The sequence below is a fragment of the Macrotis lagotis genome, chromosome 1, assembly GCF_037893015.1.
Source record: "Macrotis lagotis isolate mMagLag1 chromosome 1, bilby.v1.9.chrom.fasta, whole genome shotgun sequence".
Classification (NCBI taxonomy): Eukaryota; Metazoa; Chordata; class Mammalia; order Peramelemorphia; family Peramelidae; genus Macrotis; species Macrotis lagotis.
Window position 1 is genome coordinate 893485618 of NC_133658.1, and position 26131 is coordinate 893511748.

At 40.2% G+C, this 26131-nt stretch overlaps 1 protein-coding gene and 1 pseudogene across 1 annotated transcript in view; both read left to right on the plus strand.

Annotated features, from left to right (window-relative positions):
* MEGF6 (multiple EGF like domains 6) overlaps nucleotides 1-26131 on the plus strand; it is a 370333-nt gene that overhangs the window by 207071 nt on the left and 137131 nt on the right. The window lies entirely within an intron of this gene.
* Nucleotides 7079-7539, plus strand: LOC141510255 (small ribosomal subunit protein eS17-like; annotated as a pseudogene).

Here is a 26131-nt window from a genome sequence, read left to right on the forward strand (position 1 = left end):
CTAATAACTACTTTTCCATTCCATCCCCTTGACTAATATTTTATAGGGGACGTGTACTAGAGGGAAATTCTGAAGAAAGAGAGAAACAACTCTCTCTCTGAGGGAGGAAAAAGGGGGATTGATATTTCAATAAGACTGATATGTATCTATTCCTGCTGACAATTTAAATTTAGGAAGATTCACATCAAATGTAAAAAACAAGGTATGGTAACAGAAGATAGATATTAAAAGCATGGCATGGTCTCATAAGAAGAGGGTTCAGTGATTAATATGGCTCTATGTTTAGCATGGTTGTAAATGCATAATGTAGGTTAGATTGCCTTCTGTCAGGGGAAGGGGGAGGGGAGGGAGTGGGGGAGGTAGAAAAATGTAAAACTCAAAATCTAGCAAAAAATGATTGTTGAAAACTACCACTGCCTGTTGGAAAAAAATAAATGAATAAAAGAAGATAGAAAATAAAGAAGAGGGTCCAGTGCTGAAACTCAGAATGAACTGAAGGTTCACAATAGGTAAGATGATGAGAACTAACAAGTGGACAGAAGGAACAATCATTCTATTATTATCTTTCATGTTTTATTTCTTAAGGGGATAGTTTTTGGCCTGAAAAGGATAGAACAAAAATAATTAATAAGGAAGTGAAACCTAAGAAAAATAACTGAATTTGAGAGTTAGAAGGGTTGTTAGTGACCATCTAGTATAATTCATAGTCAAAAGAATCCATCCTCCCACCAAAATATTCAATAAATAGTCATTTAAACCTCCATCAAAGGGAGCCAAAAGTAGCTCATTCCATACTGGGATTACTCTTATTAGGAAATTTATCCAGATGTCAGTTTGTCCTATGTGCAATTTCTATCATTTTTGCCAATTCTGTTTTCTAAGACCAATCAAGATAAGTCCCATCCTTTTCCTACATAATGCTACTTCAGATACTTGAAGTCAGCTGTTCATTGGCCTCTAAGTCTTCTCTGGGCTACATAGCCCCATTTTCTTCAACTGATCAACTGTTTGTGTCCAGAGAAAAATGACCAGGCTAGCAAGTGGCTTGGGGAATCTTCAGGGACACTGTTCAAAACACAGACAACTGATGAATCTTCTTCCTTCAGTGGTTACCAGAACTGAACAGTATTCCACACGTATTCTGGGAAGGCAGAGTTCTGTTGGACTGCCCCCTCCTCATTCCAAGGTCACAGCCACTTTTATATCAGATTATACTCAATTCTCCTTCTCTATCACATATTCTAAGTAGCAGTGGTCATTTTTCCTATGGTATTCCCATCATTTTCATCCCTAGCACCTGGTTCTATACTAATAATGAGAATGAGATTCAGTGAGTTCCCCTTCCTAGTTGGTCCAGTCCATCTTTTGGAGAATGACATTTTCATTAATATAAATCAAAGAACCATTTATTAACTGTTCAACTTTTGGCAGAGAGAGAGCTCCAGCAGATGTCTGGATTATTGAAGTTCTTCATCACTACTATATCATGTTTCTCTTCCAGTCTTGTGATCTGTTTCCCAAATTCCCCCTGTATTTCCTCCTAGGGGGAAGGCATTTCCTCAAAGTAGGGAGAATGTTAAGAGAGCACCTAATTACTCTGAATAAGTTCAGGTCAAGGAAACAATATTTCAGGATAACTAAAGGAGTAGTGATTGCTGAACTGCCCCAGAATGAGGATGGCGAAATGTCCCGTACTTCAAAATAGGAAGAGTCTGCCAATGATAAGTCAATGAGCTTGGCTTTGACACTTGGTAAAATTTAGAATGTACTATTATATATTAATAATAATAATAAATAAAAATAATATTGCCACATTAAGAGTAGTCATATCATCAACCCAAATTATTTTTAAGAAATATTTTTAAGTAATATTATTATTTGAACTAGTGCTTTAAGGTTTGCAAAATTCTTTCTAAATTTGATCCTTACCTGTGAGGCAGATACTAATATGATCTCCATTTTATAGATTAGGAAAATGAAACTGAGAATGATTAAGTGACTTTCCATGGTCACAGAATTTGTGACTAAGGGAGAATTTGAATTTAAGTCTTCCTGACTCCAGGTCCAGAACTCTTGAATACTGTGTTGCCTAGATGCCTCTTTTTGATAAATGGGTAAATTAAAGGATTAATTTGACTTGCTATACTTAATTTTAAATTTTTATAGTTCTCAATTATATTTAAAAATAATCTTAACCTTTTTTTTTTTTTTACAATTTTGAGTTCCAAATTTTCTCCTACCCTTTCCCCTCCTCCCTCATGGAGAAAATAAGGAATTTTATAAAAAAAATTCCTTACCTATATTTTAGCAAAGCATTTAACAGTTTCTTCATGTGTGGTGGATAAGATGGACTGTGGACTAGAAGAAGTATAGCTTAAGGTAGATTTTGACATGATTGAATGGCCGGATCCAAAGGATCACAAATAATGTTTTGATGCTCATATATTAACTATATCCAACATTCTGCCCCTAAGACTTCACCTGAGACATGGGAAATCTGGGACACTAATACATTGTTGGTGGACCTGTGAACTCATCCAACCTTTCTGGAGAGCAATCTGGAATTGTGCCCAAAGGGCAATAAAATGTGCAAGTCACATAACCTTTGATCCAGCAACACCACCACTGGGTCTATACCCTGAAGAGATCATGAAAAAGAGATCATAAAAACATCACTTGTACAAAAATATTCATAGCAGCCCTGTTTGTGGTGGCAAAGAATTGGAAATTGAGTGAATGGCCATCAATTGGGGAATGGCTGAACAAACTGTGGTATATATATGTCATGGAACACTATTGTTCTATTAGAAACCAAGAGGGATGGGATTTCAGAGAAGCCTGGAAAAACTTGAATGAACTGATGTTGAGTAAGATGAGCAGAACCAGAAGAACATTGTACACCTAACAGCAACATGGGGGTGATGATCAACCTTAATGGACTTGCTTATTTCATCAATGTGACAATTTCAGAGTACCTATGATAGAGAATATTACCTGTATCCAGAGAAAGAACTGTAGAGTTTAAAGAAAGACAAAACCCTATTACCTTCATTTTTTTTAAAAAAGTGTCTGCCTGAAAGGTTCTGAAACATTCCTCCAATTTTGCCAAGTCAGACTCATCATCCCTGGGTTGTATGTCCAGGAGGAGGGAAGACTTGGCCACAATAAGTCTCATCATCTCTAAGTTTTATGTTCACTCAGAGGGAAGACTTGGCCACAATGGCAGGCTTGTAAAAATTTCTTTGACTCATCCTGAGCAGAACATTCTTTTCTCAGATTTTTGCTTCTTTTCTTCCCTCCTTTTTGGATCCAAAAAGGTCAATGCTGTCATTATCATTATTATCTGTAACTCCATTGTCTGTGATATCTTCTACGTCAGGAGGACTATCCTTGCCCAAAGTCTTTTTTGATTCTTGGCAAATTTTTGGTTCTCATGAGACTTAACATGGTTACACCAGTGTAGAACATGATACCAGTCAACAGACTCATGTAGACAAAGACCACCATGTCAGCCTAAGATGATCTACTTTCGAAGTCACCCCATCCATCAAAAGTCATTGAAATTGGGGTAGCTAGGTGGCATAGTGGATAGAGCACTGGCCCTGTATTCAGGAGGACTTGAGTTCAAATTTGGCCTCAGACATTTAATAATTACCTAGATTTGTGACCCTGGCCAAGTCACTTAACCCCATTGCCTCATAAAAGAAAAAAAAAGAAAAAAGTCATTGAGATGCTGGGGACTGTTGACTATTTGAAATCTTTGAAGACCATGATGTTACATATGATCTGAGGAATATGCTTAGCACCAGTCATTTGCAGAAAAAAAGATTAGAAATAGTCTTCCATCTCAGCTCAGATGCTTTCAGAACCATTTTGGGTTGTTCTGGTGTGAATACCTGCAGGCTGTTTATAACAGTTATAATAGTTAATCTAGCCATGTACAAAGGTATTAGACTACTAAGTGGTTCAGTGAATCTCAGATGCTGGGACTGGAATCAGGAAATCCTGTGTTCAAATGTGGCCTCAGATGCTTATTAGTTGTGTGACCCAGTATAAGTCATATAACTTCTATTTGCCTCAGTTTCCTAATCTATATAATAATCTACATAATCTATATAAAATCTATATAATCTAGCAATATTTATTCAATAATAGATATGATACTTAATATAATAGCAATATTAATATAATAATTTATATAATAGCAATTTTAATATAATAATATGTAGTAATCTATATAATAGTATTTACCTCCTAGGGCTGTTTTGAGGATCAAATGAGATGATTGTAAAGCATACTTTTACTTGGTTGGTTTTATTCCAGTCATGTCTAAGCCTTCTTGACACCATTTAAGGTTTTCTTAGCAGAGGTACTAGAATGTTTCACCATTTTCTTCTCCATCTCATTTGACAGATGAGAAAATGGAGGTAAATAGGGTTAATTGACTTGCCCAAGGTCACTCAGCTAGGAAGTATTTGAAGTCAAATTTGAACTCATATCCTCTGGCTCCAGGTCTAGTGCTCTACCTACTACACTGCCTAGCTGTTCCTTTTATAGAGCAATAAATGGAAGCCCTAAGATGTGAACCCAAGGCCATAAAAGACAGTGTCAGAGGTAGAATGTGAATTCAGGTCCTCCAATCCAAGAACCAGTATTCTTTCCACTGTATCACTTCAAAATCCAGCTTTCTCATTTTATAGAGAGGAATGCAGGGCCCCACAAGTAAAAGTGACCTGCTCCAGGTCTCAAAGGTAGTAAGTCTCCCAGTTGTATTTGAAGCTTTGCCTTTTGACTATGAGCCAGTTCTCCTGATAGTGGTTTAGTGACCTCCTCAAAGTCATCCAGGGAATGAGTAGCTTCATAGGATTTAGAGCTTTGAGGGAGCTCAGAGGTTGTCAAACCCAAACCCTTTTTACAGAGACCCTGCAGAGTAGCCACTCATTCAATTAGTAAGTATTTATTAGCCAGCTGCTGTGTTTGATATGTTCAATTCTGAGAAGAAATACAAAAGGGAGAGAAATTTTAAACCAAGGTCATACATACATACATACATACATACATTTATACATATATAAAAATCCATACAATTACATACACATATAGGAAACAACAACAATATTAACAATAACTTATGCTCAAATAAGTTCAGAGAGAACTTGACTTGTCAAGAATTACAAAGCTGGGGTGGCTAGGTGGCGTAGTGGATAAAGCACCGGCCCTGGGGTCAGGAGTTACCTGGGTTCAAATCCAGTCTCAGACACTTAATAATCACCTAGCTGTGTGGCCTTGGGCAAGCCACTTAACCCTGTTTGCCTTGCAAAAACCTAAAAAAAAAGAATTACAAAGCTAAATATGAGGTTTTTGTAATTAAGCAATGGGATTCAAACCCAGGACTTTCTGACTCCAAGTTCAGCCTTTCATCCAGTGCAACATGATTATATCACCATAGCACAGCCAAGCCCCAAACTTTGGGAACCTTGTCTTCTTCTTCCACAACCCACCCTCTGACCCCTGTCCAACAGTTATCCCTGCCCCAGACAATTCCATTTCATCATGACTCCAGCTTCTCCCCATCCTCCGAGATCTGTCCTCCAAGCTCTCCATTCTCCCTGCTGCTTTCTGGGATTATCTCTTCCTGTCATCGGATTTCCCTCCTGCCATTATTCTTCCCATCCCATGAGCTTTATGGAAAGCCTTCATGGTTTGCAGCCAAGTCCCCATGTTTACAATTCCTCCTCGCTCAGGATCCTCAGTGGCTGCTTGCCTTCTAATCTTTCCTCCTGGGGGGTCTGGACGAGAAGCAGCTGGGCCGGAATCGACCACAAGAATGCAGGAGTGAAGAGGCAGTTTTTCCATCCTCCCCACTGGGGGAACAATTGAAAAGGTCCCTGTGAAATTCTTGAAATAACATGGTCCTTACGCGGATTGTCTGAACGCCAATGAAAAGATGATAAAGTATCGAGTTTTCATTTTGGAAACAATAGGAAGATTTACGTGCTGAGGTTACTCTTAAAGTTGTGAAGTTTTATGAGGTTTAGAAATAGATTTTCAGCATTTTTGTTTATTTCAAAAGAGGCCTTGATATCACTGGATTCAGTTAAGCTTGATGAACATTTATTAATGACCCGCTAAGTTCCACACACTCTGCCAGGGACTGGAAAGACAAACACAACATCATTCCTGTCCTCGGGGAGCTTCTATTCCTTTGGAAAGAAACAAGAAAATTAAATGCAAATAGTATGCAGTGATTTTAGAAGAGAGGGTGCCAATTTAAAATCAAGGGCAGTTTATTAATGATAAAATACAGGACACAATGGAAGGGGAGGTCAGAGTGAAATGACCAAGTGAGGTCATTCATGAATAGATATGAGGGAGCCAAGAGAGGTGAGCAGGGAAGAAAGATTTGATTTAGGCAGTGTGACTCTGCATCATGGAGCTTTTAAGCAGAACAATTGGTCAGTAAATTGTCCCAACCTTCCACAGTAGCTGTGTCAGTGTTGATTCGATTATCTTTCCCTGGGCAAGACATGAGAGGCAAGTGGAAAAGGAATTTAAATCAGGAGAGATGATGAGTTTCTTCTCCTGCTTGAAGACCAGGACAGTAGCTGGCAAAATTGAGGATCTAGCTCTTTAGTTTTAGAGGGCTGAAGTATTTTAGAGGTACGCATCCTTCAATTATCAACCAGGGTGGCTCTGCTCCATGGCTCAATCCACAGTTGAACAAATTATCTCTCTCAAGGTGTTTTTTAGTGGTGGGGAATCCACCATGGTGGTAGTCTTTGGCCCTAGAATAGTATCTGACATTGTATACCCCAACATTGATAAGAGATTACTGCATTTATGAACCATATATGAGGTCTTTGTGAAGGATGCTCTCTAATACTGATTTTTCACAAGTATGAATGGATGAAAGAGTGCTGTATCTGAAGTCAGAGGTTTTTGTTATTGTGTAGTCATTTCAGTCATGTCAATGCTTTGTGACCCCAATTGGGATTTTCTCCATAAAGGTACTAGAGTAGTTTACCATCTTCTCCAGATCATTTTACATTTGAGAAAACTGAGGCAAAGTGACTTCTCTGGTCCTCAGTTTTTTCCTCTATAAAACTAAGGGGTTGGTCCCTTCATCCCCCAGAGCCAACATGGGCAGTTGGGACATGACCATGAAGAAGGGGGTGTGAGTTATCATCAAAAAGTACTACACTCACCTGCCAATAACTTTCACACCAGAAGCACATGTGCAAGGAGATCACCATTATCCCTAGCAAGAAGCTCTGCAACAAGATCACGCAATATGTTGTTCATCAGATGAAGTGGATCCAGAGAGGCTCTGTGAAAGGTATCTACATCAAATTGCAAGAAGAAGAAGAAAGAAAAAGGAGGTATAACTATGGAAACTCTGCCTTGGATCAGAAGTTAACCAGAATGGATCCTGTTACTAAAGAAATGTTGAAACTCCTGGACTTCGACAGTTTGTCCAACCTGCAAGTTACCCAGGTCATGGCTGGGATGAACTTCAAAAAACCAAAAGGAGCTGCTTAACATTTATTTTTTTCCTTTTTCCAATAAACTTGAGAACCCCCCCCCCCCAAAAAAAACCCTAAAGGGTTGGACTATTTCAGGAATTCTTAACCTTTGTTATGTCATGCATCCCTTGGGCAATATGATAAACACTATGGACCCTGTCTCAGAATCATTTTTATTAAAGGAAATGCCAGATTTCAGTTAGGAGTTAGTGATGTAACTTTTCCTTTCAAGTTCACAAAGTTCCCTCCCCCAGTCTATCCATAGACCCCTTAAGAAAGTCCATGGTCCCCTATTAGGAACTTCGATGTATCTCTAAGGTCCCTTTCAACCCTAAATCTATGGTGCTCTATTCCTCTGACCTTGGAATAATTCCATCAGAATGAGGAAGTTTGATGAGCTTTTTGTTCATGAGGACAGGAAGGGAATAATTTGCCATTCTGTTTCTGTTAGCTATCAATTTCCTATCCTAGAGATTGTTAAATGGGTCATAAAAATGAACCATTAGGCCTTTCCTCCAGGTCCTAAAAGAAATGAGGACAAATCATAATGGAAATCAGGTGGTGATATCTTTTTAACTTCCTAATTCAACCTTCTTTGACCACGGCAGGTCTTTTAGTTGTTTTATTTAGATCCTGTGTACCTCTATTGTAGGCTGTAATGGGAAATGAAAAGAGCACATGAAAAAGAAAAGATCAATGGAGAGGATTGAAAATGGGTTTCATTGACATTTATTTAATTGTAGCGACTGATATTTATTCCAGAAAACAGATGACAAAATGCTTCAGTCAGGGAAAAGTTATAGGGACTATGAGTATAGACTGGTGTATTTATTAGCAGTTTGGATCCCATGTTGGTTGATTTGGCTTATTCATTCTTTATGATAAAGGTGGGTGAAGAGGTGTGTTGGTAGAATGGTATACTGAAAGATAACTATGGTCTAAGAATAAAAGATATCCTCCCCCCTGAAAAAAAAAACACTGAAAAAAGAGAAGAAAATAAATGTCCTTACTTGGCCTGCTGATCAACCCAAAAGAATTATGCATCTAAGCAACAACCAATCCAAACTCAATTCCAGGCAAGTTTTAACTCTTCACTATGACCATTAAGACCTTTATTAGTATTTGGCACCTGAAACTCTTCCCATCTCACTCCTTTCCTACTTGTCCAGTCTTCTGGTTTACTCTCATCTATTTTTTCTATGAACCAGTGACATTGATATGTTCCTCACACAAAACAGTCCATCTCCTGAAGTTATACTTTTGAAGTGGTGGTCCCCCATTCCTAGGATATTCTTTTTCCTAATCTCCATCTGAGTTTCCTTCAGAACTCAACATAGAATCTCTCCTCTGCAGGAGCCCACCTTCTTTAAAATGAGTTACTGTCTACCTTGGATATATAGCTTTCGTGTATCCAGCTATTTATTTATTTTCTCTCCTATTAGAAAGTAAACTTCCTGGGGTCAGGGACTCTCTTTTACCTTTCTTTGCATTTCCAGCTTTGTCACAGTGCCTACTTACCAGATGATTGTGGTGCAGTGATTAGAGCACCAGCCCTGGCCTCAGACTCTTGACTCTTACTAGCTGTGTGATCTTGGTCAAGTCACTTAATTCTGATTACCTTGCATCCAGGGCCAACTCCACTCATTCTGATCCATATCTGGACCCAGATGGCTCTGGAGGAGAAAGTGAGGCTGGTGACTTAGCATAGCACCCCCTTACTCAAATCCAATTCACTTGCTTATCATGGCATCTCCTCTATGATGTCATGGTCTTCTTTGAGAATGATTGATCCTCTACAGGAATCCTTTACTCTAGTCAGGCTTATCCTCCGAAGATGCTGTTCTCACCTCCAGATCTTTGCTTGTAACATTCTCCTCCTTTTTTCTCTTTTCCCCACATATCCAAATGGTATACATTTTGAAAAGTTCATCTTAAATCAAGATTATCCTAGCAAACTTTCCCTGACTTCAGCCCTTTGTGATCTCTCTTCATAAAACTCTATGACATTCAATACCCATACTGCTCACAGCAGCTACCTGCTATCAATTATATTAAGCAAGCACTTGTTTTTTAAAAAATTAATTTTATTGAAAGCTTTTGTTTTTCATTACTTACATTCCCCAAACTTTGTCTCCCTGATCTCCCTCTCAGAGATCTTTGCCTTATTAGTGTTGTTATTATTTGGTTGTTTCAGTCATGTATGATTCTTCTGACTTCATTTGAGATTTTCTTGGCAGAGAAACCAGAGTTGTTTGCCATTTCCTTCTTCAACTCTTCTTACAGATGAGGAAATTAAGTGACTTGCTCAGGGTCACACAGCTAGTAAGTATCTGAGGCTGGATTTGGACTCATAAAGATGAATCTTCCTGACTCCTGATTCCAAGCCCAATAGCCTCCTAGATGATTCCAAGCCTCCTAGCTGCTCTCCTTCCCTTATAATAAAGTATTTTAAAAGGTGGGGATAAATAGTTCAATAAAACTAAACAATATATCAAAAAAAGTCTTGACATCCAGTGTCCCACATCCATAGCCCCCCCCCACCTCTGCAAAGATGAGGAAGGTGCTTTCTTCTGTTTCTTCTTTGGTACCAGAGATGGTTATTATAATTTCATAGCATTGTTTTGTTGTTGTTCTTTCTATTCACATCATTGTATTTTTATATGTTGTTTTCCTAAATCTGTTTACTTTGTTCTGTATCAGTTCATGTAAATCTTCCTATACTTCTCTGTGTTCTTCATCTTCAGAAATTTTTTACAATATTCTGTATATTCAGGTACCATATTTTGTTTAACCATTCTCTCACTAATGGGCATCCTATTTCCAGTTCTTTAATACTTTAAAAAGTTCAACAAAAATTATTATATAACTGCTATATACCCAATGCTGTCTTGGGTGCTGGGGATAAAAAAACAAAAACCATAATAGTCCCTCCCCTCCAGTTGCTTCCATTCTTTGGATAAGATCAATATCAGAATAAACAAATAAAGACAAAATATATACATATCATGTGCTATTAAATATGTATATTATTTTGCATTATTTACCTTTTCATGGAATCCCTGACTTTAGGGACTATATTTTACATAACTCTTATATTCTCTTATATTCTGAGTTGAACACAAAATAAATTCTTATCAATTTCAGATCTAGAGCTGGATGAGACCTCAGATATTTTCTCATTTAACCCCTTCCCTTGCTTCACAAAGAAGGAAACTGAGACCTGGGGAGTTTAATTTCACCCCTATTTCACAGTTAGAAAGTATTAGAATTTGAACCCAGATTGCCCATTATCAAATTGAGCCATCTTACCCAGAACCATGGGATTTCTTAAAATTGTCAAAAGTCCAACCTACATTTTCATATTATTGTCATATTTCATAATAGTGTCATATTAAATTCTGACACTGATCTGGAGATTTTGAATCAATGTAAGGGAAAGTTTGACTTTTAAGTGTCTGTCAGATATGGGTTGGGTTGAATAGTTTCTGAGGACCAATATTTCTATTTCCATGATACAGAAAAGCCTACTCATCACATCTACCACTTCCACTCTCTCACATGCAGATCCATGTGCACACGTGTCAAGACAGGCCCCCAATGTGGCTAAGTATCTGGTTGGGCAGCAAGAGTCTTTGGACATCCTTGTGCTTGGGTTTCTTTTAGCAAGCTTCCAGGGAGTTAGAATGCTCCCCGCCTCTTTCCTCCCCGCTCCTCCCCAAACCAGCAGAGACACTGGCTCTTGCCAAGGGTGCATGGCAACATTATGTGAGTGGGAACTTTTCCCAACTTTAGTGCTGGGCTTTTGAAAATGCATATATGGCTTGTTGTTTCCCCTCTTGCTTACAGGGTGAGGTCCATTGGGCCCCTGTGTTTTGGCTGGGCTCTTCCCAACCCTGGCTTTAGTCATGGTAGCAGTGGTCTTAAGTATGTGTGGAAACAATGGTAGGTTTTGTTTTTCTTTCGGTTCTGGAGACAGAGCTTTGGGTAATGGACTTACCATGTGCCTGGAAGTGAAGGTTATGTATCTCCCAGAGTCAAGGTCCTCTCTCCTTGCAGGCAGACTTGGCCTCCATTTCTGGAATATTGGGTTCTGATCTGGATGTCATAATTTTGGTTTGGGCATATGAGGTGGTGAAGGGACTAGATTTCAAGCAGATTGAGTCTGAAACAAGGGGAGGACATGATTTAGGGGGGACTTAAGGTTTTTAAAAGACTGTCATATGAAAAAGAAATTTGAATTTACTTGACCCCAGAGGGCAAAACTAGAAGTTACCAAGAAGCAGACTTTGGTTGGATGTAGAGAAAACCTTCCTTACCATGATATCTATCCCAAAGTAGAATAGAGGATCAGTCTTGTGTGCCTGGAGGCCTCTAAGTAGGGACTGAATCACTTCTTGTTGGGAGAATTGACATCAGGTCTAATTTGGGCTAGATTGCTGCCAAGGTCTTTTTTTGTCAACTTGGAGATTTCATTTCTCCTAGAAAAGGGGCTCTGCTATAATTGAGGTAGGAAGATAGAGGTTATATTCAGTCATCACTCTAGGGCAGTGGGGTTTAGAAAATTATATCATGGTGGTACCATTTCTATCAAGGATTTAGGGTTGGAAGGGCCTTTAGAGATTACCTGCTCCACTGGTTCCCATTTAGGGTTCACAACGATGGTCCAAGGGTTTTCCCTAAAACTTCTTAAAAAGTCCCTTAAGCTGGGGTGGCTAGGTGGCGCAGTGGATAGACCACCAGCCCTGGAGTCAGGAGTATCTGAGTTCAAATCCGGCCTCACACACTTAATAATTACCTAGCCGTGTGGCCTTGGGCAAGCCACTTAACCCCATTGCCTTGCAAAAAAAAAAAAACTGAAAAAGGAAAAGTCCCTTAAGCTGTAATTCATTGCATAATAATGTGAGTAACATAGTAAATTACCCTGGAAGTTTTCAAAATATTTTTATTGTTGTTGATGTTGAAAAGAGTTTGTGGAAGAACAATGAAAAAAATAGGGAATCACTGAAGAACGCTAATGCCATTATTTTACAGATATATATCCTGAGGGCAAAGATGTCAATGGTGTACTGCACCATTGGATTTAATCAGAAGATCCTGGCTCTGTTACTTACTGGTTGGATGACCTTGGGCATGTGTCTTTCCTTCTTTGGATTCTAGCTTCCTTGCTTGTAAAATGAACGGGAAGGGAGGGATGGAGGAAAAAAGGAAGGAAAGAAAAGAAAAAACAGAAAGAAAGAACAAAGAAAAAAAAGAAAGGAAGAAAAAAACAGAGGTAAGAAGGAAGGGAGAAAGAAAAGGAGGGAGGAATCATTTAGCACATATTGTGTACTATGCCCTTTAGAGAGATTTCGTTTGATCCTTATACTATCACTGGGAGATGAGCTATTATTATCCTGATTTTACAGATGAAGAAACTAAGGTTCACAGGCCAGAAGTGTTTGTGAACTCTGTTCTTTCTTACTGCAGGCCCAGTGTTTTATATCTATCTTTTTATCATAGTGACATAATCAATTTACCAGAGGACTGATCATACAAGTAGCTAAGCCAGGACACTAAACCAAGTTCTCTGTCTCCAAATCCAAAACTCTTTGCTTGAATGCTTCATCTTCTGACCCATATGAAATCTTTATTGGCCTCAGTAGAGAGGGGTGTTCCTTGGGGCTGTGCATTTTTGAAGTTTGGAGTCAGTGACACAAACCTATCTTGACTTCAGATTTTCCTGCCTTTCAAATGTTGGCTTGTACTTTCATCTCCTCTACCTTGGGTAGTCAATAAACATTTATTAATTTCTAGGTACTGTGCTGAGTGTTAGGAAAGTGGAGAAATCCTGTCCTCAAGGAGCTTGAATTCTATTGAGAGAGACAAGGCAAACAAATAAGTACAAACAAATTATAAGCAGGATAAATGGGAACTAATTAAAGGGAGGAAGGAATTAGGACAAAAATGGTTTGAGGAAGGTTTCCTATAGATTAGAAGTTAAAGGAAACCAAGGAGATCAGTAGACAGAGAGGAGGGAGGACAGCACTCTAAGCATGGGGGACAACCAGAAAAAAATGCAGGAAGTCAAGAGATAGACTCGTATTGACTATGAAACAGCCAGAAGGCCAGCATCACTGGATTAAAGAATACCTTTTGGGGAATAAGGTGCTATTGTTGTTTGTCCTTCATTTTTTTTTTAAGAGAACCAATGACATCATGGGGTGATATACTGACTCATACGTGAACTGGATTTAAGTGAGGCAGACTTTCATAAAGTCAACCTCATTCTCTCTTTCTAAGTCATCAAAGTTCAGTGACAAGACAAAAGTCAAAATGACTGGAGATGGTCTGAGATGCAGTGGATAACCTTGGTGTCTGATGTCTGACCAAGCTCTAAGAAGAGCTCCACAGCACCTGCTTCAGCTGCCTTCATAGCTGTTGGAACAAATTGTTCTCATCCACCCATTCCATTAGAGGAAGTCTTCACATGCTTGGGGTAGACATCCCCCTAACTCACCAACAGGTTTGAGGTTCATCCATTACCCTCAACCTAGTTTAACCCATCTGCTGAACTGATTTACTGGGGGTGTGGTTGCTGCACATGAGCCACAGGTGAGAGCTGAGTGTCGGGTAACACCAAAGGTGAATGAGCTGCTTTGAAAAGGGTTCAACAAACTCTCACACCAGAAGTGCTGTTTCTCCTTGAACAAGGCAAGATGTAAAAAGACTGGAAAAGTAGGAGAGGGCTTTGTAAAGGGATTTGAATGCCAAATCAGAGGATTTTGTATCCATTCCTGGAAATGACAGGGAACCATTGGAGTTTATTGAGTAGGGGAGTGACATTGTTGGGCCTGGTCTTTAGAGAAATCTGATTATTGAATAGAGAATAGATTGAAATGGGCAAAGTCCTGAAGCAGGTAGATCTACCTTCAGGCTATAGCAGTAGACCAGGAGTGAGGTGATGAGTGCCTGTACCAGGGTGGTAGTAATAGCAAAGAAAAAAAAAAGGGGGAGGCATTTGAGAAATGCTAAAGAGGTGAAAACAGCAGCCTTGGCAATAGATTCGATATGGGGTAGGGGGTGAGAAATAGTGAGGATGGTACCTAAGTTTCCAGCCTGAGAGAATGAGAAGATGCTGTTGCCATCTGTAGTAATAGAGGAATTGAGGGTAGGGGTGGGGGAGGGTTTAGAAAGAAAGATAATAAATTCCATTTTGAACACATGGACTTTAAGAAGTCTGAAAGTCAGATGGAGATATGAGATTAGAGGTTAATGGAGAGATTAGGGCAAGATTGATAGATTTGAAACTCATAGCTTTGAGATGATCATTAAAACCCTTGGGAACTGATGAGATCACCAAGAAAAGTAGTAGAGAGGGAGAAGAGACCAGGAGGACCGAGTCTTGGGTGAGCATCTAGCAAAGGAGACTGAGGAGTGGTGAGAGAGCTAGGAGGAGAACCAGGTTCTGAAAACCTAGAGAGAAAAAAGCATCAAGGAGGAGAGAGTGATCAGTGGTGTCAAAGGGAGAGGACTGAGAAAAGGCCTTTGGATTTTTCAAATGAAAATCATCAGTAACTTCGAAGGGAACAGTTGTAGAGGAATGAGAAGGTCAGAAACCAGATTGTAAGGGGTTAAGAAGAAAGTGAGAGGAGAGAAAGGGGACCCACCTATTGCTGACAATCATGAAGGACAGAAGAGATGTAGGACAACAGTTAGTAGGAATAAAAGGATCAAGTGAGAGTTTTTGAGGATAGATGAGATAAGTGCATTTAGACAATAGGAAAGACACCAGAGAAAGATTGAGATTGTGTGGGGCTGATAGAAGGTCCAGAAATGTGAAGAAATGGGATCAGTTGTGAATCTGTGATACAGAGGTGAAGGAGGAGATGGATGATGGGAGAAGAGAAAGAGGAAGCTCATGGCAAATGACCTAAATTTTTTTCATAAATCAGTGTTCGGGGTGGCTAGGTGGCTTAGTGGATAAAGCACCGGCCCTGGAGTCAGGAGGACCTGGGTTCAAATTCGGTCTCAGACACTTACTAATGACCTAGCTGTGTGGCCTTGGGCAAGCCACTTAACCCCATTGCCTTACAAAATACTAAAAAATAAATAAATGAATAAATAAATAAATCAGTGTTCCGCAGCTGAGAGGATGAGAGAAGGGAGCTGGGGGTGGGGCTTGAGAAGGAATGAAAGATTTGTAAAAGCTGCTGTGAAGAGTGGGATTGTGAGTTAAATGGAGTCATGTAGAAGGCTTGTCTAACAGTAGTATGGATTGTCTAACAATACTATGAGATGGAATAACAAATTCTTTTAGAGGACTTAGCTGACACAGTTGCATTTCTTCACTTTCATTCAGCAGCATGTGTAGGAGCAAAGACAGCAGATAGTAGGAATGATGCAAAGTTGGAGCTTAGCAAGGTGCAAATAGAAATGCAATATGGTAGCTAGGGACTCAAGAGAGGAGGACAATTCACCAAGAGTCAAAAGGAAAAAAAGGAGAGAGTGGCTAGTGTTTTGGACTGAGATATGGCCTGGTAGAGAATTGAGGAGTTGAGGGGTTGAAGACCACAGTGTGTACACAAAGTAGGGTTTGATAAGGAAAAGCAAACAAAGAGGTGGAAATCCAATAGAGTATGGTCAGATGAGAGGGTTCAGAATTCTCAAACATGGAGATGATGTATTCAGGAATGATGGTAGGATCAAGAGTATGACCATCTTTGGGTGTGGGGTGAAAGTGTGGATTACAGGAAACAAGTGGGTTGAGGAATTGAAGGTTAGAATGTTTGAGAGCTAGTCAGTATGAATACTCAAGTCCTCAAGTCTGAGAACAGCAGGTGGAAAGGAGAGAAAAACTGAGAACCATGTACCAGAACCATTGAGGAAGGAAAGAAGAGGGACCTGGAAATATGTACCAGAATTTTAATTGTGTGATAAAAATATAAAATGAGAGCTTCAAAATGGGAGGTTATGGAGTGATGGAGATAGGAGGAGAATCGGGAAATTGTCATGAGTAACAAGCAGAATTCCAATCCTTTGCTTTGACCAGAGAGCTGAGGGAAATGAGGTGCAGCTAGCATTAGAAAAGGTGGCCAGGGGGGCGGCTAGGTGGCATAATGGATAAAGCACCAGCCCTGGAGTCAGGAGTACCTGGGTTCAAATCAAGTCTCAGATACTTAATAATTCCCTAGCTGTGTGGCCTTGGGCAAGCCATTTAACCCCGTTTGCCTTACAAAAACCTAAAAAAAAAAATAAAGGTGGCCAGGGAGGCTATGTCTATGTCTGGAGGAAGAGGAAAGGGAGCCAGGTTTCAGTGATTACTAGAAGACTGAGAATAGGAGAGAAAAAAATTTAAGATGAAGGGAAGTTTGTTGGCTATGGAGCAGACATTCCAGAAGGCACCATGGAAAGGAGGGATAGTGTTTGGGATAGGAATGGGAAGGCTGAGAGAAATGGGAATAAGAAATCATGTGGTGGAGGGGATGAGGAACAGTTTAAATGATGACCTAGAGGAAATCAGCATCACTGAAATGATTGACCAGAAGTGAGAATCGTTGAGTGGATGGTGCCATTCTTCTTCACTGAAAGGACAGGCACTGTGGGAGATGGAAAGCCTGTGGTCAAAGAGAAGGTTGCTTCTCGTGGCACCTCCTTTGGGAGATGCACCAGGAGGGGGAAATTGCCTTTATACTGCTGACCACTTGTGGCAGATGGACATCAACTAGCCCCTTCTTGCCTTCCCTCAGGGACACCTGCAGCAAGAAATGGAAAATTCCCTTAGGCATTTCTCTAGATACCTTGAACTTTTCAGTAAAATGCAGTGGCCTTGGAGTAACTGGACTTGGGTTCAAATCTTGCCTCTAGTGTTTCTCCTTGGTATGACCTTGGAGAAATAATTTCTTTTCTCTAGATATCAGTTTTCACATCTGTCTGGACAAGGGTTTTCACATTTCTTCACTTCGAGCTAAAGTACTATCCAACTCTGGATCTTTGATCCTATTACTATCTCAGAACAGGAAGCTAGATGAGTTTGAAAAAGAGGATTGGTGCTAATCATAGCCCCAAAACACTTGCCCTTCACTGTCTTTGTAGATTTTGGGGGGGGGGCCTTTGTTTTGTTGGAGATATCTGATTTCCTCTTCCTGTGTTCCAAGGATTCAAAGTTCTGGGCCCCATACACCTAGAAGCAGGAAAGTTAGGTCATTAGAACCAGACCTCAAAACTTTAGGGTCTACCTTCAGAGCCAAGGTACGCCAGCACCTCTCAAGAGCAGTCTGGAGAATTGGAAGAAAGAGCTCCCACGTGTCCTTTTCCTGGAAGAGCCCTCAATTTTCTTGTTGAACAGCCAGTCTCTTGGTGTTCCCAAGGGATTAAATGAATTACTCAACAATGAAAAAACCCAGCATTCCTGTGGGCCTCCAGAGTTCCTGCTCATCCACGTCCCCTGAGGGGTGAGGACCATCTTGTAGAGCAAGGATGATCTGGCAGCTTTTGGAATGTGGGCTCTCCAGCTGTCTCCCCCACTGTGACACCCCTGGGATGAATTATGTGATGGGAGCATGTGCAGGCTTTCACGTGCCAAGTGGCACATCATGCCGCTCCCTTTGTAGTTCAACCTGCCTCCAGGAGGAGTTCGTGATGCCCTACAGCCTTGGACGGAGGAGGTCCACATATGGCGGCCAGACTTGCAGAAGAATGAGACTGGAGGAAGGTAGTGTGTGTTTAAGGACATTCTAGTGGACAGAGACTCAGGCCTGAAGTCAGCTCACTTCTAACCCTTGCCTCTTTTTATATCTTCAGTATTTAGCACTTAATAAATGTTTATTGATTGATTATGTGACCAAAGGAAAATGAATTGGCATTTCTAAAACCCTGCTTTTCTTTCTGTAAATGAGGACAATCATCTCTGGACCACTTGCCTCTCCATGTTGGTGTAATCAAATGAGGGAATATATGAAGCGTTTTGTAAATGTTAAATCACTATTATATAAAGCTCAATTCTTATCTCCTCCATCCTCGTCCTCACCCCCCCCCAACAGATAGATGGAGAATTTAGGACTTGGAGTCTGAAAGACCTGAATTCAAATCCTTCCTCTGTTCAGAGACCAAGACAGATCACCTGACCTTTCTCTGCCTTGGTTTTCTCATCTGTAAAACTAGGATTATAATAGCCTCTACCTTCCAAGGTTATTGTGATGTTCAAATGAGATAATAATTGTAAAGTTTTTTTCTCAAGTCTTAAAATGATATATAAATGCTAATTGTTTTCATCATTATTTTTCTTTTCTTTTCTTTTCTTTTCTTTTCTTTTCTTTTCTTTTCTTTTCTTTTCTTTTCTTTTCTTTTCTTTTCTTTTCTTTTCTTTTCTTTTCTTTTTTCAAGGCAATGGGGTTAAGTGGCTCCCCGAGGCCACACAGCTAGGTAATTATTAAGTGTCTGAGGTCGAATTTGAACTCAGGTCCTCCTGAGCTGGTACTCTATCCACTGCGCCACCTAGCCACCCCCATTATTATTCTTCTTTAAAAGAACAATAAGTTCTATTGATGTCTTCACTTTTTACACCCACAAGTATTTACAGATACAATGCTGCCATCTTCTCTTATAATAAGGAAAAACTACCAAAGTCAAACTGATACAGTACTCCCATCTGACAATAGATTCAACATTCCATACTTGTATTCTACCAAAGAGGAAAGGTATATTAATATTATTATTATTATTATAATCATCCTTTTTTTCTCCTTCCTTCTCCTCCTTTGGAATCATCAATGTGGAGAAAACATTGTAAAGGAACTTCTCCCTCAACCATCCCATTATTTTGAGTCTTAGAGGTCACTTAGGGCACTGAAAGTTTTAGGGGCTTTTCCAGGTTCACAAAATCAGGAAGAATCAGCTGAGGCCCTCTTAATGAAGCTCAGCCCTCTCAGTCATCATCATTCCTCCAATGTGGCAAGCCACCCTAAACACCCAGAACCAACCCAGTCTAATTCAGTCCAAAACAAAAATAACTAAAGTCTAGTGGAAAGAACCCTGAATTTGGAGTCAGAGTCCCCAGGTTCAAATTCTTCCCCTGTATGGCCCTGAAAAAGTCCCTTCACCTCTTGGACCTTTGTTTCTTCTTCTGTAAATGAGGGCAGTTGGCCTTAGAGGTCCCTTCCAGCTCTGATTGGTGACCCCATTTGGAAGTCCTCACAGGTTGAAGGTAGACTGACTCCAAGTGGAGGGATCCTGCTGAGCCCCATGGGGTCAGCCTGGGTAGGAATCTTGGAACCAGTCTGTCAGATGGAGAACAGCTCATTCTGCTGACACAGAAACATTCCTCCCAGCAAAAGAATAATGGAATCCAAGCTGAGAAACCCAGCGTTACATTTCCGCATCGGGAAAACATTTGCAAAAGAGCTTCCAGATTCCCGTGGTCATTGCCATTTATTTCAGACACATGGGCCCCTTGAAAGGGAACTTGGGGAAGAGGTGCCTGTGGGTTCTCGGCTGGGGCCTGGCACATCCCCGACAATGATGGTGGTGGTTATCTGACCGGGAGCCCCAGTCATCTCTTGGGTGGACACTTCAGCAACTGTTTTTAATAATGGTCTGGGGGGCATGGTTCCCTCCTTCCCCCCTCCCCCCAAACACACACCTGTCTTAAAGAAAGACAGGTGATGGAACCTTTAAGGTCTTTAGCCTGCTGTGTCTATTCCTTCCTGGGACTTCCCATTCCTTGGGGAGAGGGAGGAGGATCTAATACTGGATAACTCTCAGAAAATAAAACAAAGAATTGAAAGAGACCCAGACTTTGGCCCCTAGAAGAAGGACCTACTGGCCACATTCCCTGTGTCACATCCGCTAAATCCAATCACCTATCCAGGCCTCAGTTTCCTCATCTTTTAATTAAAATAAAGTGATTGAACTAAGGTCCCTTGCTGCTCTAACTCCTATGATCTTATGGTTTCTATTTGTGGAGCGTTAAACGAGGGAGTTCCTTGATTAATTCCTTGAGTTTGTGGTGGTGAGCTTAGTTTGAAACTTTGAATGGAATCACTGGGGATGAATTAGGAGTAACTTATTTATGTTGGCCTGTAAGGAAAGGGTGTGTGTGTGTGTGTGTGTGTGTGTGTGTGTGTGTGTATGGGGAGAAGCTTATGCATACCCACAACCTCTCTTGTCTTGTTCCCAGCGGCTGCTACCTCCTTTTGTTGATTGTCTACGTATCCCTAGCACATAGCAAAGTGGAGACTTCATAAATGCTTATTCACTGTCTGATCTTAGACACTTGCTGGCTATGTAACCCTGGACAAGTCACTTAACCTCTTTCTGCCTCAGTTTCTTCAACTGTAAAATGGGGATCATAACAGGACCTGCCTCTTAGGATTATTGTGAGACAAATATTTGTAAAACCCTCATTGCATGGAGCCCAACACATAGTAGACTTTAGAAATCCTTATTTGTTTCCTTTCTTCCTTGATCAATGAATCAATGGCTGTGAAGAGGTATGTGTTGTACAGGTGTCCCCAAAAGGAAATTCCTGCCTCCTGCAAAGAGGACAGGGGCTGTTAAGGAGGTTCCTGAGTAGCATAAGCCTCAGGATTACTTCTCTAGCAGTCCCAAGTTCAAAAGTTCCAGGATCAAGCCTCTTAGCAAGGAAAGGGGGGGATTCCTCAGCAGCTCTTTTTAATAATGGTCTGGGGGTAGGGTTCCCTCCTTCCCTTCCCCCCACACCTGCCTTACAGAACATCCTCTCAAGAAGTGGATGCTGGAATTCAACCTTTGAGAAGTCAATCTCATACTCTGGTTTCTCTTCAGGTTGTATAAATGTTTCACCTTTTACTAAAGAGAAGTGAATCTCAGGGCAGCTAGGTGGCGCAGTGGATAGAGCACCGGCCCTGGAATCAGGAGGACCTGAGTTCAAATCTGGCCTCAGACACTTAATAATAACAGCTGTGTGGCTCTGGGCAAGCCACTTAACCCCACTACCTTGCCAAAACACCCTAAAAAAAAGAAGTCAATCTTCTAAGGAGAAGAGCACCTTGTATGTGACCCCTGAAGCTGGAAGGGTTGGGGCGGGGGGAAGAAACTCAGAACTGTTATGTCCAATTTGTTTTTAAGAAATACTTATATTTATATGTGTGCACACATGTGCTAAAAGAATAGAAGAGAGCTATAGAAGGATAGAGACCAGACTTATTTCATTAGTATAGGTTATTCTCAGGTGAAGAAGAGCTCTCTACTGATTCAGATCAGTATTTTCTTAATGATTTTCAGTCTTAAAGAGTTTCCTCTCACACTAAGCAGTTAAGTGACTTGCCTTGGGTCCCTAAGTCCTATTACACTTGAACTCAGGTCTTCTGGAATGGGAAGTTAGCTTTTTTCCCCGCAAGCATTTTATTTTTTTTTCAATTACAGGCAAAAATGGAAATGTTTTTGTTTTTTGTTTGTTTTTTGGCAAGGGGTTAAGTGACTTATCCAAGATCACACAGCTATTGGGTGTCACTTGTTTGAGGTCTATTTGAACTTAGGTCTTCCTTACTCTAGGGCCAGTGCTCTATCCACTGTGCCACCTCTCGCTGCCCCAGAGGCCAGCTTTTTATTCACTCTACTACATGAACTCTCATATTTTCTTTTTTTAGTTTTTGTAAGGCAAACAGGGTTAAGTGACTTGCCCAAGGCCACATAGTTAGGTAATTATTAAGTGTCTGAGGTCAAATTTGAACTCAGGTCCTCCTGACTCCAGGGCGGATGCTTTATCCACTATGCCACCTAGCCGCCCCTATTTCTTTTTTTAAATATAGTTTTATTTATTTTATTAATTATCTCCCAATTACATGTAGAACATTTTTAACATTCTTTTAAAAAATTTTGGAGTTCCAAATTCTCTCCCCCCACTCCTTGAGAAGGCAATAGGTATGATATCAGTTATTCATATGAAATCACTTCTAAAACTATCATTTAAGAAGGTAATTAAACAAAACAAAATGCTCATTTGGATTGATGTGTCACCTTCTCACTTTGGAACATCTCTTCACCCCTAAGGTCCCCTTCTCTCACTGGTGATTTCTTCCCAGAACCTCCAAATTGAGGAAGGATCCAGGTCTGCTTCTGAACTTTCATCACCATGCCCCAAAAGTATACCTTGAGAACCCCAGATTTGGGGGTAGTAGACTTCAAATTACTCCTTTAATTTAAATGTTGATATTTGCAAAGATTTGAAAAGGAGGGAAGGGTGGTGGGGCTCTGGGGAAATTGAGTCTAGTCATTGTCTCAGTTTTAGCAAGGTTGGATTCCAGGGCAAGTAGGCTTTGGACTGTGCCATACATCAGTCATGGAAACAGGAAGTAACTGTTGTAGTTACAGAAACCGCCTTCCCTCTCTGCTCTATAAACAAGATTTATGAAGGAGGGGGAGAGGGAAGGAGGGGGAAGACTCATGGCCTCTGTGTTTGGGAAAGCATCCTCAGCTTTAACATGTCTGAACTTAGGTCTTTTGTTTCCTCCTTTCCCATTGATTTTCTTTCCTTCCTTCATCCTTCCTTTAAATGAAAGAATAATTGTCATTTCAAATTGACTGATTTTTTTACATCTCAGTCATTCCAGATATACCTTATTCCACCTCTTCCCACCTACTCTGCAAAACTTCCCTTATAACAAAGAGAAGCAGGTAAACAAAACCACCCAACACAATGACAGTTATCTTGACCAATAGTGTATGCAACATTCTGTATCCATAGTCCTCCACCTTTTGAAGAAAATGAGGGAAGTACATTTTCTCTCATCTCCAAAGGAAATTATGGGAGAGAATGATTACGCTGTCTATCAAACCGAAGTTCTACAGAATTGTGCTGACCTCATTGATGTATGAGTCGTCTTACAGCACTATTTTAGAAAACTCACTTCCATTTGAATTGTTGTAGGAAGATTCTGAAAATTGCCTGGTAGGAGAAAATACCCAGAGACTGAAGTCCTTTCTTAAGCTGAAATGCCAAGCATTCAGATTCTACAGAAAGCACATCTACAATGGGTTGGTCTGATTAGCTGTAGTTAGACATCGAATAGTGATGTCATTTTGGTCCTCTTTGAGAATGAAGAACAACAATCAACCATGTATGCAAATATACAGACATATAAACACAATGCGAACATCCTTGCATATATTCATATACATCTTTTATATATGTATATGTATATATATATATACATATATATATCATCTTTTATGGAGGTATAATACCTTCAAAACCAGGGTTCCCTCTCCCCTCTATACATCCCTTCAGTCTCTAGGAAGAACAGACTCAAAGTGATAACTACAAAACTTTTCCCCCCACCAAGTTTATTTCGGTGTGTACCAGGGCTGGTGGACCAGTCATTCCTTTGTTTATGGGACAGAGTGCTGGATCAATCCATGGCTAAGTGAAGTCAAGCAGGCCACTCATTAGGGCTTGGTGGCTGAACTTTTGGTGACTTTCCTGATCTTTGAAAATTCAGAAGATTGCATCCAGGACCATTTCATCTCAGATATTCAACTCAATTAAGTAAACATTTATTGTTTCTATCATATGTATGCAGGACCCTGGGGTTCAAAAAGAGGCAAAAAATGGTTCTCAAGGAGCTTACAATCTAATGGGGAAGAGAATTTACAAATATATATATATATATATATATATATATATATATGTCAAACTTTACACAGGATAGATAGGAAATAATTAATAAAGGGAAGGCACTGGAATAAAAAGGACTAGGGAAGACTTCCAGGAGGTGGGATTCTAGTTGGAACATAAAGAAAGACAGGGAGGTCAATAGGCAGATAGAGGAGTGAGAGCATTCCAGGCCTGGGAGAGAGTCAGAGAAAATATTCAGAGCTGATAAGAGTGTTTTTTTCATGCAACAACCAGGAGACCAAAGAGTAAGTTTTGGGGAGAGTATGATGAGAGGAGACTGAAAAGGTAGGAGAGTCTAAGTTATAATGGACTTTGAATGCTGGAGCATTTTGCATTTTAGTCTGGAGGCAATAGGGAGTCATTGAAATTTATTAAGTAGGGGTGTGTGTGTGTGGGGGGGGCATGATCAGACCTGTATTTTAGAAAATCTCTTTAGTGGCTGAATGGAAAATGGATTGGGAAAGTAAACAGACTCAGGCTATCAAAATAGTTTTTCACCTAGAATCACAAAAGGACAAGTCCAAAGAGGCAAAGAAAGAGATGCCATGTGTTTAATCAATCAAGAATCAAAATACATTTATTAAACACCTATCTACTAGGCAATGTGTTAGTTAAGTAATGGGATACCAAAAGAATTAAGACATTCTCTGCCCTAGAGGAGCTGTTCACAGTCTCATGTCTAGCCAAGGGAGGAAAGGAGGTTGCTAACAATGCCTCTCTCTTCTCATCCACAAACTTACAGCAGAAATTGCTTTTGTGACAACCAGGAGAAAGGAGGGAGGAGGGGAGGGGGAGAGACAGAAAGACAGACAGACAAAAAGACAGAGACAGCGAGAAGAGAGTGAGAGAGGGAGGGAGGGAGGGAGGAAGAGAGAGATTGACAGAGACAGAGAGAGAGAGAGAGAGAGAGAGAGAGAGAGAGAGAGAGAGAGAGAGAGAGAAAAGTTTTTTTTTCTTATTTATGTTTCATGTATCAGATTAGAGGGACTGCACTAGATGACTTTGGGGGTATTTTCAGCTCTAAATAGCACCCAGGAGGCTGCTATTTAGATTTGAATGGTCTAGAATCATCACTCTGGAAGGGATATTAGAGTTCATGTAGCCCAACCCTGCTCTCAAATTACAGATGAGGAACTTGATACCTTGAGACTCAGAAAGGTTAAAAAAAACTAGTGCATGGTCATGTGAACAGTGAGTGACAGAGCCAGGTTGTAGACTCTGGTCTTTTGACTCCAAATATAGTCAATTCATCAACAAGCATTTATTAAGCATTTACTGGATGCCAGACGCTTGCAACGTGCTAGAGATACAAAGAAAGACAACATGTGAACAATTATGTACATAGAAGAGATAGATAGAGGGAGGAAATGAGGGAGGGAGAGGGAGAGGGAGAGGGAGAGAGAGATGGATGGATCAGTTGTCACCTTTCTTTCTCAAAGAGGACCAAAATGACATCACTATGTTGAATCAGGGTATAGTGTGTTGGACTATGACTGACTAGACCAATGAGAGTTTCTAATGCTCTACCACATGTCAAGTACAAATAATCTATGTGAACATTTGGGGTGGAATAGATAGATAGATGATAGATAGATAGATAGATAGATAGATAGATAGATAGATAGATAGATGATAGATAGATACACAAACAGATAGCTAGCTAGCTAGACAGACAGACAGACAGATAGATATGATACAATAGAAATAATTACAGAAGAAACAATAGTAAGGGGACTTGGGAAATTCATTGTTCTTTCCATTGTGCCACAATGCCCCCCTAAATTCTTTGATCCTAAACTTTTCATCTTTTCCTCTGCCCAGCCTAGAGCTCTGCTCACAGTAGATGTATAATATTTGTCAAATGAGTGAAGACTTTCCCAGAAGTCTTGTTCGGAATGATCAAAGGCATGGAGTTTGGGTCCTGATGGGTTCAGGAAACAATGAGGACACTGGCTTGATTAGATTAAAGAATTTTAGG